Source organism: Melitaea cinxia, chromosome 3 (genome assembly GCF_905220565.1).
Source record: "Melitaea cinxia chromosome 3, ilMelCinx1.1, whole genome shotgun sequence".
In the NCBI taxonomy this organism is placed as follows: Eukaryota; Metazoa; Arthropoda; class Insecta; order Lepidoptera; family Nymphalidae; genus Melitaea; species Melitaea cinxia.
The window spans coordinates 4,207,960-4,221,122 of record NC_059396.1 but is presented as its reverse complement, the minus strand read 5'-3'; the positions used below and the strand labels follow the sequence as shown (position 1 = coordinate 4,221,122).

At 36.0% G+C, this 13,163-nt stretch overlaps 1 protein-coding gene and 1 long non-coding RNA gene across 2 annotated transcripts in view; both read left to right on the top strand.

The window, feature by feature from the left end:
* The window catches only part of LOC123669711, a 132,682-nt gene that overhangs the window by 56,323 nt on the left and 63,196 nt on the right, over positions 1-13,163 (top strand). The gene's annotated exons all lie outside the window — the stretch shown is intronic.
* On the top strand, positions 3,738-7,954 carry LOC123669313. The gene is made up of 2 exons (XR_006745733.1): positions 3,738-3,928; positions 7,623-7,954. It is a non-coding gene; the product is annotated as an uncharacterized LOC123669313 (long non-coding RNA).

The following is a 13,163-nucleotide window of genomic DNA, read 5'->3' as shown; positions in this document are numbered from 1 at the left end:
GAAAAATTAACTAAGCAGAAGAAAGTTAAATTACGTTTTATAGAATAAGCAAATATTTTAGAATCTAATTATAGAAAAAAAAATCTTGATTCTTTCAAAGCCTCGCCTCGGCTTAAATAAGACGTACCGAATGGTCTTGTTTCAATTAATAATTTTACTTTTTGTATCTTATTAAATTTTTTTTGGCTATAACGTTGGCGCACATTGTAGTGACTCTGCTTTCTGCTCCGCGGGTTCCGGGTTCGATTCTCGCGTGACTCTGGGTGTAATATTTGTATTTGAGACAAACTTCTTAGCGTTCCATGGATTCACCGTGTGGGTGCCGCGTCCATCGTGTGGCAGAAGGAGAAACCCAGAGCAGTTCCTAGTATCTTTCTATGTATATTTATCACAAACAAAAATGTAGCTATAGCTGTCAGCTGTTACCTACAACACAAGTGTTAAGTTGCTTACCTTAGGAACAGACGACCGTGTGTGTATCTAAAAAAAATAGTATGTACTTTTATTTTTGAAGACAGAATTAGCATATCCTCTTTTCAATTATTAGATCTACATATGACACAAATGTGTTACTAAAAACTTTATCCCAAACGAGCGTTCAACCGAGAAATGTGCGGCTATTATGTTCCTCTTAACCATCTGGTTAAGCCCCTTTTAACCATTTAAATAAAATATTTGGTAGCTTAATGGTAACCTAATTAATTGATGGCAGTCCTTAATAATTTAAACATAGTTCAATTACTCCAATAATGGAGGAAGGAAAAAAGAACTCCCCAGTAGGGATTATCAATTGTAAAAGCTTAAATTCCCAAAACTTGCATATTTTGATAGATTTTAAGTAATTGACTTGACTAGCCCGTTGGCACAGTTCGTAGTGACCCTGCTTTCTGCTCTGGGGGTTGTGGGTTAGATTCCCACCTCGAAAAAAAATCGAATCAAAATCGAAAAAAAAAATGTAGCCATATCAGTCGGCTGTTACCTATAACAAAAGCATTAAGATACTTACTTTGGGAGCAAATGACGTGTATGTATATTGTAAATATTAATATTTATTTATAAATAATGTAATAGTAAAATAATAAAATAAATAGTTGAACATTCAGAAGCTTTTGTTATTACATATGTTTGCTGGCCCTTGTGGCTTATATAAAAATTAATCTAATTAAATCTAGGTATTGTAGTATCTAGGGAAAGATTTGACATTTAATTATCGTAATTGTTACTTCGCGTGTATTTCGTGAATGCTAATGATATCGGTAAGCTTTGTATTGTTCAGGCCAAGGTCAGATAATGCTTTATAAATGTTGAATTTGCAGACTTATATGTTTAAGCATTGTAATTGCTTCATTAATAATGATGGAAAGAAAAAGATAGCTTCATTAATAATGATGGTAAGAGAAAGAGAAAGATCTACGTATAACACAGTACACAGTACAATGTTTGTAATGTATTATTGAATCTGAGAAAGCTCGAAATAACACACTAGATTTACGTGAAAAAAAAAACGCTACAAGTGCCAGCTACGATAATTTATTTACGAAAATTAAGACAACGACATAATCGTTTCATGTTTTATCAAAATTCAATCACTAAAATTCTTTACGTGTTCTTCGGTGTCCTATATTATTACTATAATATTATATTATTACTTATACTACTGGAATAGACAGAAACGTTACTATGAAACTTCTCTTCCATTACATTAGACGTTCAACATGAACAATTTAGTATAATTTAAAAAGTCTAACCCAATAATTTAGTCTACAAGTAAATGAAGCGTATTCTACGTTGGCGCTCTTGTTTCGGAATCCAGCTGGATCCGAGCCAGCCAGATTAAAGTTAGGACAACTAAGTAACGGTTATGGAAGTTCAGACGACTATTGAATTTTTTTTTGTGACTTAAATATATGAAGTATTGCTGCACATTTTTGTTTTGTCAAAGACCACAATAATGACTTACAAAATATAATTGAAAGTCGCGGTTGTTGAAATATCGGAAATCTCAAAATCAAAATCGCTTTAAGTCACTTGTAAGTAAAACTATTAATAGTATTCGGGAAAGTTATATTACGCTTCAACGCTACGCTTCAGCCTGAAACCGCTGGGCATAGGCCTCTTTCCTCATGTAGGAGAAGGATCAGAGTTTAATCCACCACGCTGATCCAATGCGGGTTGGCGGATATATTCCCTACTATGAGTAGCGATCGCTATCAGATGTATATGATAACAACCGAAACCGAAAGCTTAACGCTCTCTGAGGTACGGTTGGGAGACCACAAGGACTAACAATCAGACAGGAAATAAATATTTGTATAAACACAAATATCTACTCCGAGCGGGAATCTGACCCGCGACCGTCGATGTTTAGGCGCCGCCGACACGGCACACGCATCATTACACCAGAGTTATACTGTAATCAAGTATATATTGTAATTGAAATATGTACTAAATTTCATACTGATATGAATTAACACAGAACGAAACGTCGTTACTTACTTATTTTATTAATTCTACTTGAATTATGAGTAGATAAATTAACGGGATTTGTTATTTAGAATTTGATTTATATGTACATGACGGCGCATAGACATTTTTAGAGTGACGTTTTGGCACTCTGACACAACCCCGGGCGCTAGTGAGCTTGAGCGAGTGAGTCGGGACGGACATTGGACATTAGTTTGTCAACGGTCTCTCGATTCACATCGTATCGATACATTACGCGTTCGGTGGAGTGTCTCTGTGTGATTATTAATTGTTATTGAAGAACTAGTAAGAACTTTGTAGTGCTAATGAACAATTGTAAATCGAATTATAATTAGTGATTATATTGTGTATGATTTGCGAAGCGTCGTTTTATTCTCTTCGTCCGTCAACTCACGTCTACCCACATTATAATAGTTATTGTTGAATATGGATGCAATTAATAATGATGATATAGGCCAACTGCCTTCATCAGAAGTGGGATGCGCAGGACAGAGAACTGAAGAGAATATGCAAGGTAACACAGCGTCGGCCTCGTCGCAGGCACCCAATCTTCTACAAAATATGGAAATGTTACTAACTAGGTTATTAGCGGCTACTCAAACGCAACCCACGAGTAATCCTCCCACGCAATTGATTCAGTTTGACCCTGACTGTGTGGATGCCGACATAGAAGGCTGGTGCAAAGTGACAGAAATTATTATTGATAGCAAGAAGTTAGAAGGTGCAGAGTTACTATTATTGCTTACACATATTAAGGGGAGGGCCGCCTCTTGCCTAACTAAACTACAATCATCTCAACTAACATGGTCGCAAATAAAAGAAATTTTGTTGGCAAAGTTCGCTAAGCCTATGTTACCACAGGATTATTTCGATGACGTGCTTCGATTTCAAATAGGTCTAAAAGAAACAGCATGCGAGGCGGCGGTACGACTATGGAGTATTATAGAACGCATTCCACGTACAGAAATGGCTGAAGACATAATAACAGGATTTGTAGCATCAGTATTAAGTCAAAAGGATGTCATGATTCGTAGGGAGCTTCATTCTCATAATGTTGCCACTAGATCTCAACTCTTTCGCATCCTTAATGGAATATCGTTAAAGCGGAGGCATGATGGTAATGACAACCAAGAAATTGAATTAAAAAGAACTCGTTTTAATGAAGGTCGCTTTACGGGAGCATGTCACCGTTGTGGTGTGCCAGGACATAGAGCTGTTGACTGCCGCAAGAAACGTAAAGAAACTAGTTCCGCAGAGAAGAAACTGATCCAATCTTTTCGAATACCTGATAAAACGCGAGCGATTACGTGCTTCGTGTGTGGACAGTCGGGGCACCTCGCGCCAACATGCCCAGAAAGAAAAGAAAGGAGCAGTGCGCCGATAACCAAAGAGGTCAACGTCTGCGAGCGTAAATCATCGATGGGCACGTTAACTACATCATCTGGTGAGCCCGTTTCATTTCTTTTTGACAGTGGATCTGCTTGTTCGTTAGTCACATGTAGTTTTTCTAAAAAGTTTTCGGGTACGATTGAAAATAATTTGGTATATTTGACAGGAATAGGTAGTGAAAATGTAAAATGTAACTCACAAGTTCTTAGTTCCATCAATGTACAAGGTATTTCACTACAAGTATTATTTCATGTAGTACCGGACGGCACCATTGCGGAACCCGTAATTTTAGGTCGAGATTTATTAGGAAATAACATTCATGTCGAAATAGATAAGGATCAAATTATATTTTCTTTGCGTAAAGATATTAGTGTAACTGACAAAACGGATTATTTTAATTCTCTAAATACAGACTTAGACGGTGATAATAAAATTGCTCTAATTAAAATATTACAAAAATACAGCGACTGTTTTATCGATGCCATTCCGATACGACGTGTTTCTACAGGTGTATTACGCATAGATCTGATTGATCCTACTAAAACCGTGCAACGACGCCCCTACAGATTAGCCCCCGCGGAAAAAGAAATTGTGAGGCAGAAAGTCGAAGCGCTTTTAAACGCAGGTGTCATTAGAGAAAGTCACTCTCCTTTCGCTAGTCCGATCCTTTTAGTCAAGAAAAAGGATAATACGGATAGAATGTGCGTAGATTATCGGGAGCTCAATTCTAATACACGGCCCGAGCACTACCCGTTGCCAAGAATTGACGAACAAATAGATCGTCTTCATGGTGCCCATTACTTTTCTTCATTAGACATGGCATTTGGCTATCACCAAATTTTGGTAGATCCCGATAGCATAGCACGAACGGCATTCGTGACCCCTGAGGGCCAATATGAGTACCTGGCAATGCCGTTCGGGCTTCGGAATGCAGCATCTGTCTACCAGCGGTGCATTAATAAAGCATTAGGTCCCTTAAAAGATAAAGTAGCATTAGCCTACATGGACGATGTCTTATGCTATTCTGATGACGTTATAAAGGGTTTGGAGCGCCTAGATGCCACGCTGAAAGCACTTTCAGACGCGGGCTTCTCTTTTAATATTAAGAAATGTGCATTCTTGAAAAAGGAAATTGACTATCTAGGATATGTGATAAAGGCGGGAAAGGTAACTCCCAATCCATCAAAAGTGCAAGCTTTAGCAAACGCTCCCACACCTAAGACAGCTACACATGTTAGACAATTTCTAGGGCTTGCGTCCTACTTTAGACGCTTTATTCCTAATTTTACCCGTATCGTAGGACCCCTATACCCACTAACAAAATTAAAAGGCCCAATTAAATGGTCAGAAGCACACAGTGAGATTCACAAAAAGATTGTGAATATACTTACGACAGAACCTGTACTAACAATTTTTGATCGGGATTCGCCAATAGAACTACACACTGACGCGAGTTCAGAAGGATATGGGGCGATACTAATCCAAAGAAAGAATGGTGCACCTCATGTAGTTTCCTATTTTAGCCGTAGAACATCAGATACAGAATCGCGATATCACTCTTACGAGTTGGAAACGTTGGCTGTTGTTCGAGCTGTAGAAAATTTCCGCCATTATTTGTATGGTCAACATTTTACAGTCTTTACAGACTGCAACTCTCTGAAAGCATCCAAATCAAAAACCGATTTAACCCCTCGTGTTCATCGGTGGTGGGCTTTCTTACAAGCGTATGATTTTGATATTGTGCATAAACATGGAAAAAGCATGGAACACGCTGACTTCTTATCAAGAAATCCACTTTCAGTTTCAGCATCTGGACCCTCTCATACGAATGACGGCTCGGGTGTATCCAAGAAAAACAAAGAAGTTCATTTTGTAGAGTTGCATAAAGGCTGGCTTTCTGTAGAACAGAAACGCGACAAAGAGATTCAAGATCTTATCAGTAAGTACCATAACAAAGATTTACCAGAATTGGTTGCGCATACTTACGATGTCCGAAAGGGCATTCTTTATCGAAAAATAGAACGTAAAAAGACTACCTTTTGGTTGCCAATCGTACCTAGATCTCTTACATGGACTTTGATTAATCATGTGCATACAGAAATCAAGCATCTTGGCGCTGAAAAGACCTTAGACAAAATATATGAACAATATTGGTTTCCACAGATGGCTAAACAAGTTCATAAGTTTATTGAATCCTGCATAGTTTGCAAAGCCTCGAAGGGTTGTTCCGGGGCTCAACAAGTACAACTCCATCCAATACCAAAAGTAGCGACACCATGGCATACTTTACATATCGACATGACAGGAAAACTCAGTGGAAAGAGTGACAGGAAGGAATACGCTTCAGTCATAATCGATTCCTTCACAAAATATGTCCTACTTCAGTATACACCCTCACTTGATGCGACAAGTGCCATTAAGGCTCTTAGAAAAGCTGTCTGTCTATTCGGCGCCCCGAGGCGGATTATTGCTGATCAAGGACGGTGTTATATAAGTGCAGACTTTAAACAATTTTGCAGCGATCATAACATGGAGCTTCATCTCATCGCTACTAGCTCTAGCAGGGCTAATGGTCAAGTCGAGCGGGTGATGAGAACTTTAAAATGCTTACCATAATAGAAAACGAAACCAATAAAACATGGAGAGACGAGCTCCCAGAGGTGCAGTTAGCTCTTAACTCCACACGTTCCAGAGTAACCGGATATACGCCAACAGAATTGATGTTTGGCATACGAGCACAATCCTTAGGAATGTCTAGTATATTACCTCACTCGGAGCCCGAATCTCGCCTAGACTTAAACGCAATTCGTCAGGATGCATCTTTAAACATTGATAAGGCTGCCACAGCTGATACTATACGTTTTAACCGCGGTAGAGCGACAGTAAAACCTTTTGCACAAGGGGATTTCGTCTTTACAAAATGTAGTGAACGTAATCAAACGAAATTACAACGGAAGTTTAAAGGACCTTTTGTTATTTCGCGAGTTTTAGACAACGATAGGTATGAACTCAAGGACATTGATGGATCTAACAGAACTTACAAATATGCTCACGAAAATTTACGTTCGGTACCCAAAGGCTATAGTGGATTAGTTGAAGCAGCTACTATCTTAACTAATAACGCGGAGGAGGCCGAGACGGCGATCCACGATCAAGAGAATGAGGGGGTACCATCTGACGATGATAGTGATACAATTTCTATAGCTAGTTCACAAACTCTTACCGCTAGTTCGGAGACCCTCTCAGCCTCTGAGCGTGATGAAAACTAAATCGTAAGTTTACCTAATATCAGAACCTGTCTTAATGTTGCTTTAATTGTAGTTAATTTTTGATATATGACCTCATGCGTGACAAATTGGAAAATTTCGAGAAGTGTCTGGGCGTTAGAACTGGCTCATGTGGGTCGATGTTCTAAGGCAGACTGTAGTGGCGTGTTTGTGTATACTGGACACAGTGATCGGTCAAGGAAACTGGCCTATACAGGTCGATGTTTCCGACCAGATCTCTGGTCGTGTGTGTAATGTTCGATTGTGTTAAATGGTCGAAGGGACGCTGAGGGGTTGTCCGGTCTATGTCAGCATTGCTAATGTTGGCTAGTCGAAGGGACGCCTGTGCTCAGTTGTCCGGTCCATTGTATGGTGAAACGGAAATGTTAAAAATTACATATTACATGAGACATGGCACTAATTATATTGAGTCAGGGATGAGCGAGCGTACTGAAAACAATAAATCGTGTTCTATCTTTTTAGATCAACTGGAACAGCGAGGCAGGATAAGAAGCACGAGGGCGTGCTATTGTCAGTCCGGCCGTGACGGCGCATAGACATTTTTAGAGTGACGTTTTGGCACTCTGACACAACCCCGGGCGCTAGTGAGCTTGAGCGAGTGAGTCGGGACGGACATTGGACATTAGTTTGTCAACGGTCTCTCGATTCACATCGTATCGATACATTACGCGTTCGGTGGAGTGTCTCTGTGTGATTATTAATTGTTATTGAAGAACTAGTAAGAACTTTGTAGTGCTAATGAACAATTGTAAATCGAATTATAATTAGTGATTATATTGTGTATGATTTGCGAAGCGTCGTTTTATTCTCTTCGTCCGTCAACTCACGTCTACCCACATTATAATAGTTATTGTTGAATATGGATGCAATTAATAATGATGATATAGGCCAACTGCCTTCATACATATTTAAGTGGTTTGTTTACGTTGTCTAATATAATGGATTTCTCGGCCATCGATAACTTGAGAATTAGGTTTAGGGGTATTGAAAACATGCATAAAATAGACATAAATGCCCAAGCCACGATAAAAAACGTATGGCGTATACAAAAAAATTATTATATGCGAGGATTGAATTCGCGACCTATTGGTCAGCTGTCAGTTGCAGTTACTACTACGCCTAGTTGTCTTCAAACGTTTATTCCAAGTTTTCAATCGTTATAAACGAAAATATATATATAAATGAAATGAAATATTGCATTAAAATGTCCCAAAGCTCCAAATTCGCGCACATCCGGTTTCGTGTCACGATTGGAAGATCGCCAATATTGATACGAGTTCACCCCCAAGTTACCGATACATAAATATACTCGTTACTTTGATTAATATCTTTAACATATGTATGTTCATATAATGTGTACATTTTAAAGAATGATGCAACAATTGGTTTGTCGTAAATATCTATACATCTACATACGATTTGTATAGTATATATGTATATGAATTATTGCTCGTGTATATAATATAACGATAGCCACTAACGTTACCTTATTATTACTCCCTTTTTTTCTCTTCTTAATGTAAATTTACTAAAACTCAATTTTGCACACCTACAAACGTCTGCTCTTGTACGTCCTAAGGTTGGCTGGTAGAGAATGCTTTTAGCATTACGCACGCCTTTTGTACAGTTCTTTAATGTATTGTGCAATAAAGTATTAATAAATAAATAAATAAATACGAGGATATACGTCTATTACATATAAATAAAATTTAAGTGTCTGTCAGTGTTTTTCAAGTGCTTATAGTTATTTACACGATATTAAACAACATAAACCATTTAAAATAAATCGTCGCTACGTTTAGTTGACTTTCTGTTGGTCCGGGCTAATCTTTAGAGGAGGTTGTGGGGCAACATATGGACAACTTTTTATTCCAGAATCCTCGCAAAACCAAGACTTACGCGGGAAAAAGCATGTTTAACGCGCGCGTGTACCTTCCGCCAGACATATATGAAATAACCAAACGTTTTCTGTTAAATACGACAATTTTTGCGAGAAAATCTATAAATCTATACTTATATTATAAAACTTAAAATATTGTTTGTTTGAAAGCCCGTTCCGCGAAACGCTATTGGCGATTGTCAAATTAACGCGAGTGAAACGACGAAAAGTGAGTTTATATAAAAGAGACATGTCTTAAATGAATTAATGTTTGTATAAAGTATATAGACAGTTTTTTGGTTCTTGTACTCTCGGGCTTTTACTAGACAACATCCTTTTGTTTGCTTTCTTGGGGGATTGGCAAAGACAAAGCACGTCTATCATGGGGATTTTCGAAACAAAAATCGATTTACTAAAGTAGATACTAGAGATAGAAAATTCTCCCAAGGGTTCTTTTTCGAGAAACGTATTTCTACAATAATTATCTCATCTTGATCGAAAAATATGTAGTATAACGTAGAGCAGTCCAGAGAGAGATTTTGGGGATTACATTTAGTTCATATATCGAATTTAAATAATGGTTAATTTGTATTTAAAACAAGTGCTATTTTTGGCAGAAAAGAGCAAAAGTTTCGGAAAACATTCTCAGACATGTACAATCCGTAAACACGTGTCGCATGGTAAAATAAGACCACTCCACCTCATCTCCTGAAATAAAGCAGTTTGCATTAGACATTTACAGACTGTCTTATTGATTAGATAACACAGTTTTATAAACGTCATCTTGACATAAGAATATCTATTTAATACCAAAAATCTAGAGGAATACTAGAGCGCAGTTGAAAGCGAACGTATATAGGTTAGTTAAACGTGCTCATTTAAAGGAAACTCCGCAAAATAATGACGTGAAAGGGATGTTACTTTCATATAAACACGGCTGGTGTATTCACCGAGAACGCAATCTCTCGTGATTTGTGAAGCATGCAAAATGCACAAAGCGACCCTTAGGCTAATCGTATGATAGCAAACGCCAAGTTTACCTTTAGGGATATAAATAAATAGAAGCTAAAACGTAAGTCTATCAACGGTTAAACAAAAACATCTTCTTCTCCAATAACCACTATAAAGACTTTGTCCAAATTTTAAGACTTTTTAGCCAACTAAGCAAGCTAACCATGGTTTAGTTGAACTAAGTCAATCCTTGTCTGAAACAGTGTAAATACCTTTTTTTATATTTGTCTTTTACATAATAGATGGCTTTATTTTTAACGAGTTGATCGAATCGAATATCATTATTTATTAATCCAGCAATTGTTTCAGTGTCAGAAAATTGTTTATTTTGAATGTTATTCTATACCAGCATAAAAGGATTTCCTATGTTCCTATTTCAAGTAGGCGTAAAAATAGAATATGTAATGTAATAAAACCTAAACATAATTTCATCAAAAGATTCTGTTGCTACCTAGGACCTTTTCTTTATAACAAGATCAATTCCGCGATTTCTATTCATGGGTTGACGAGAGTTAAGTGCAAGCAGGCTGTGATTACTTATTTACAAGATAAAAATTACGATGAGACAGAAGAATTATTAAAAATACAATCATAGTTACTTATTGTATTTACGTATTATAAAATATATTTATTTACAAATTATACGAGTTACATATACTTATATTATTTTATTTTAGTACCTACATTATTTAAATTGACAAAGCTGTAGACTTTTGTCTACTTAAACTGATACATGTACTAGCTTAGGCACTTTCGCACACTCACTCATACACACATTTACATACATACACTTACACTCACACATACACTTACACTCACACATACACTAACTAACTCAAATATACTTGATTTCTTATTCAGCATCTTATGCTTTATTACTTTTTAAGATTGTATCAGTTGTAAATATGTCTACCCCTTCTTATAGAACTTGTGCAAATTATATTGTAGCATAGGGGAGGTTGGCTGATCATCCTTAACACAGATTATATCTATAATCCATATAGGATGATCAGTCTGAACTCAAAAATTTTGTGTATTTAACCTTATGCATAAGTGAACTTTTGTAATTGTTACCATTTGTTTAAAATGTTTATTTTTAAAATAAAGCTATTAAAATAAAGCTATTATTATTATAATTGTACATACACTACTCACAAAAAATTAGTATAGGGTAGGCATGTCAGTTGGCAGGTTATGCCAAACTATTACTTTGTATATGCAGCGTGTGTCAGTTTATTACATTGTGCTCTGCTATACGCTCATCCTTAGGTTCTTATCAGCTGTGTTGCAGGTTCATCGTGGAACTTAAAGCGCATAAAGCTACTTTCAACTATAGCTGTTTTCGGAATTTTCTGATGAACGGAATCGTTAATACAGTGCATTTTAGACTGTATGTAATTGGATCGTTACTTATATGAATTAAATGGGAGAAGTTAGTTTGTTTGAATTATTATATTCGAGACGCGTTTTTTTCAGAGTATTCGAATTATAATGACAGTTTCATTTAAACCTTCTCAAAAATTTCTCGAATCGTTGACTAAACCAAGAGGTATAACACTAATATTAACGCGATTGAACTCATAACAAAGAAGTATGAAAGAACATAATATAAGAATGATAAAATTTAAAAAGTGAATTTTATAATAATACAGTCTCTTATTACATAAGTAGTGACTCGGTCCGGCTTCGCAGGGTTGCAAAAACTATCAGTGTTCCTCTCCTATCTTATGCATATATTATACATATAAACATTTCCCTGGAATCACTCTATTTATTAAAGAAAACCTTATCAAAATCCGTTGAGTAGTTTTAAATATCTAAGCATACAGACAGCGGGAAGCGACTTTGTTTTATACTATGATACCATAAGTCAGGAATATCTTGAAAAAGAACATCTTCACTAAGATTACCAAACAAAGATTTTTTTTGAAAAGTTTTCGTATTCCATATACAAAGGTCTTACAGAAATAGAGATACTTGACTTTTTCAATGGAAAAGTCAAGGTGAATATTTTAAAGACTTACTTGTGGTACTCTGAATGGGACTCGAAATAACCTCCAAATTGCTCTCTCAATAATATTTCTATTCTTGCTTCAAACTTATGCGGATTAAGAGACTTTTATTGTTGACCCACATTGTTGTGAATAGGAACACGAATGATTTTTTTCATAGTGTATTTTGAGTCGAAACAGAATTTAGGTCACCTAAATTTTGAAAGTATAAAAATAAAAATTAATTTTGTTATCACTCACAAAAGTTCAGTTCAGTCAATTTGTATATTCAGTTGAAGATTTAGGTGATATAGGAGTTATTTAAATATCAATGATAAGAAAATATGTTATTGTTATTGTATATGGCATATTTTGTTCCATTAAAACCTATTTTAAATTTATACGAAGAGGAATGATTTTGTTTATTCAAACGCCATTTTTTCAGGACAGTCTGTCATGTTTTCGATATCCTCAAAATATATGAAGTATTATTATTACAAGTATAGGGTTAGGTTAGACAAGATATTTATTTTGGCCAATACAATTATATAAAGTGTTTTTAAAAGTTAAAGACAGGTGACTTACCTGTCCATATAAAATGATTTTAATAACCCCTAAAGATTTTTGAACAATGCATTGTCATACTTATTTGGATAATACATATTCGCCATGCTTGCAGGTGAGGGGCAATTTAGGAAATGACGTCACGTGTCATAGTAACGAACTTCCGGATGTACTAAGCACCGTTTTCCGTTGATCGCACGCGTGCGCATAATAATGTTATTTTAAGTTCGGCATTTTTGTTCTGCTTACATTAACATAAATTTTATTGACCGATAATTTATATTGATTGCGAATAAACAATGTGTAATTTACTGGTAATAAAAATAATCGTTACTGTCAGTAGGGGAGGGTATTGCGGGTGATTATTTAAATTGTTTTATACGAAATAGCGATAAGGTAAGTGTTATTAATAATTCGAAAATTTTATAATAATAATAATAATACTCTTTATTGTACACATTATTATAATAATACTTTTTATTGTACGCACAACAATCAACACAATAACATATCACAAATAAAAAACAGTACAGTTTACAGTGAAATATACAGAAATAA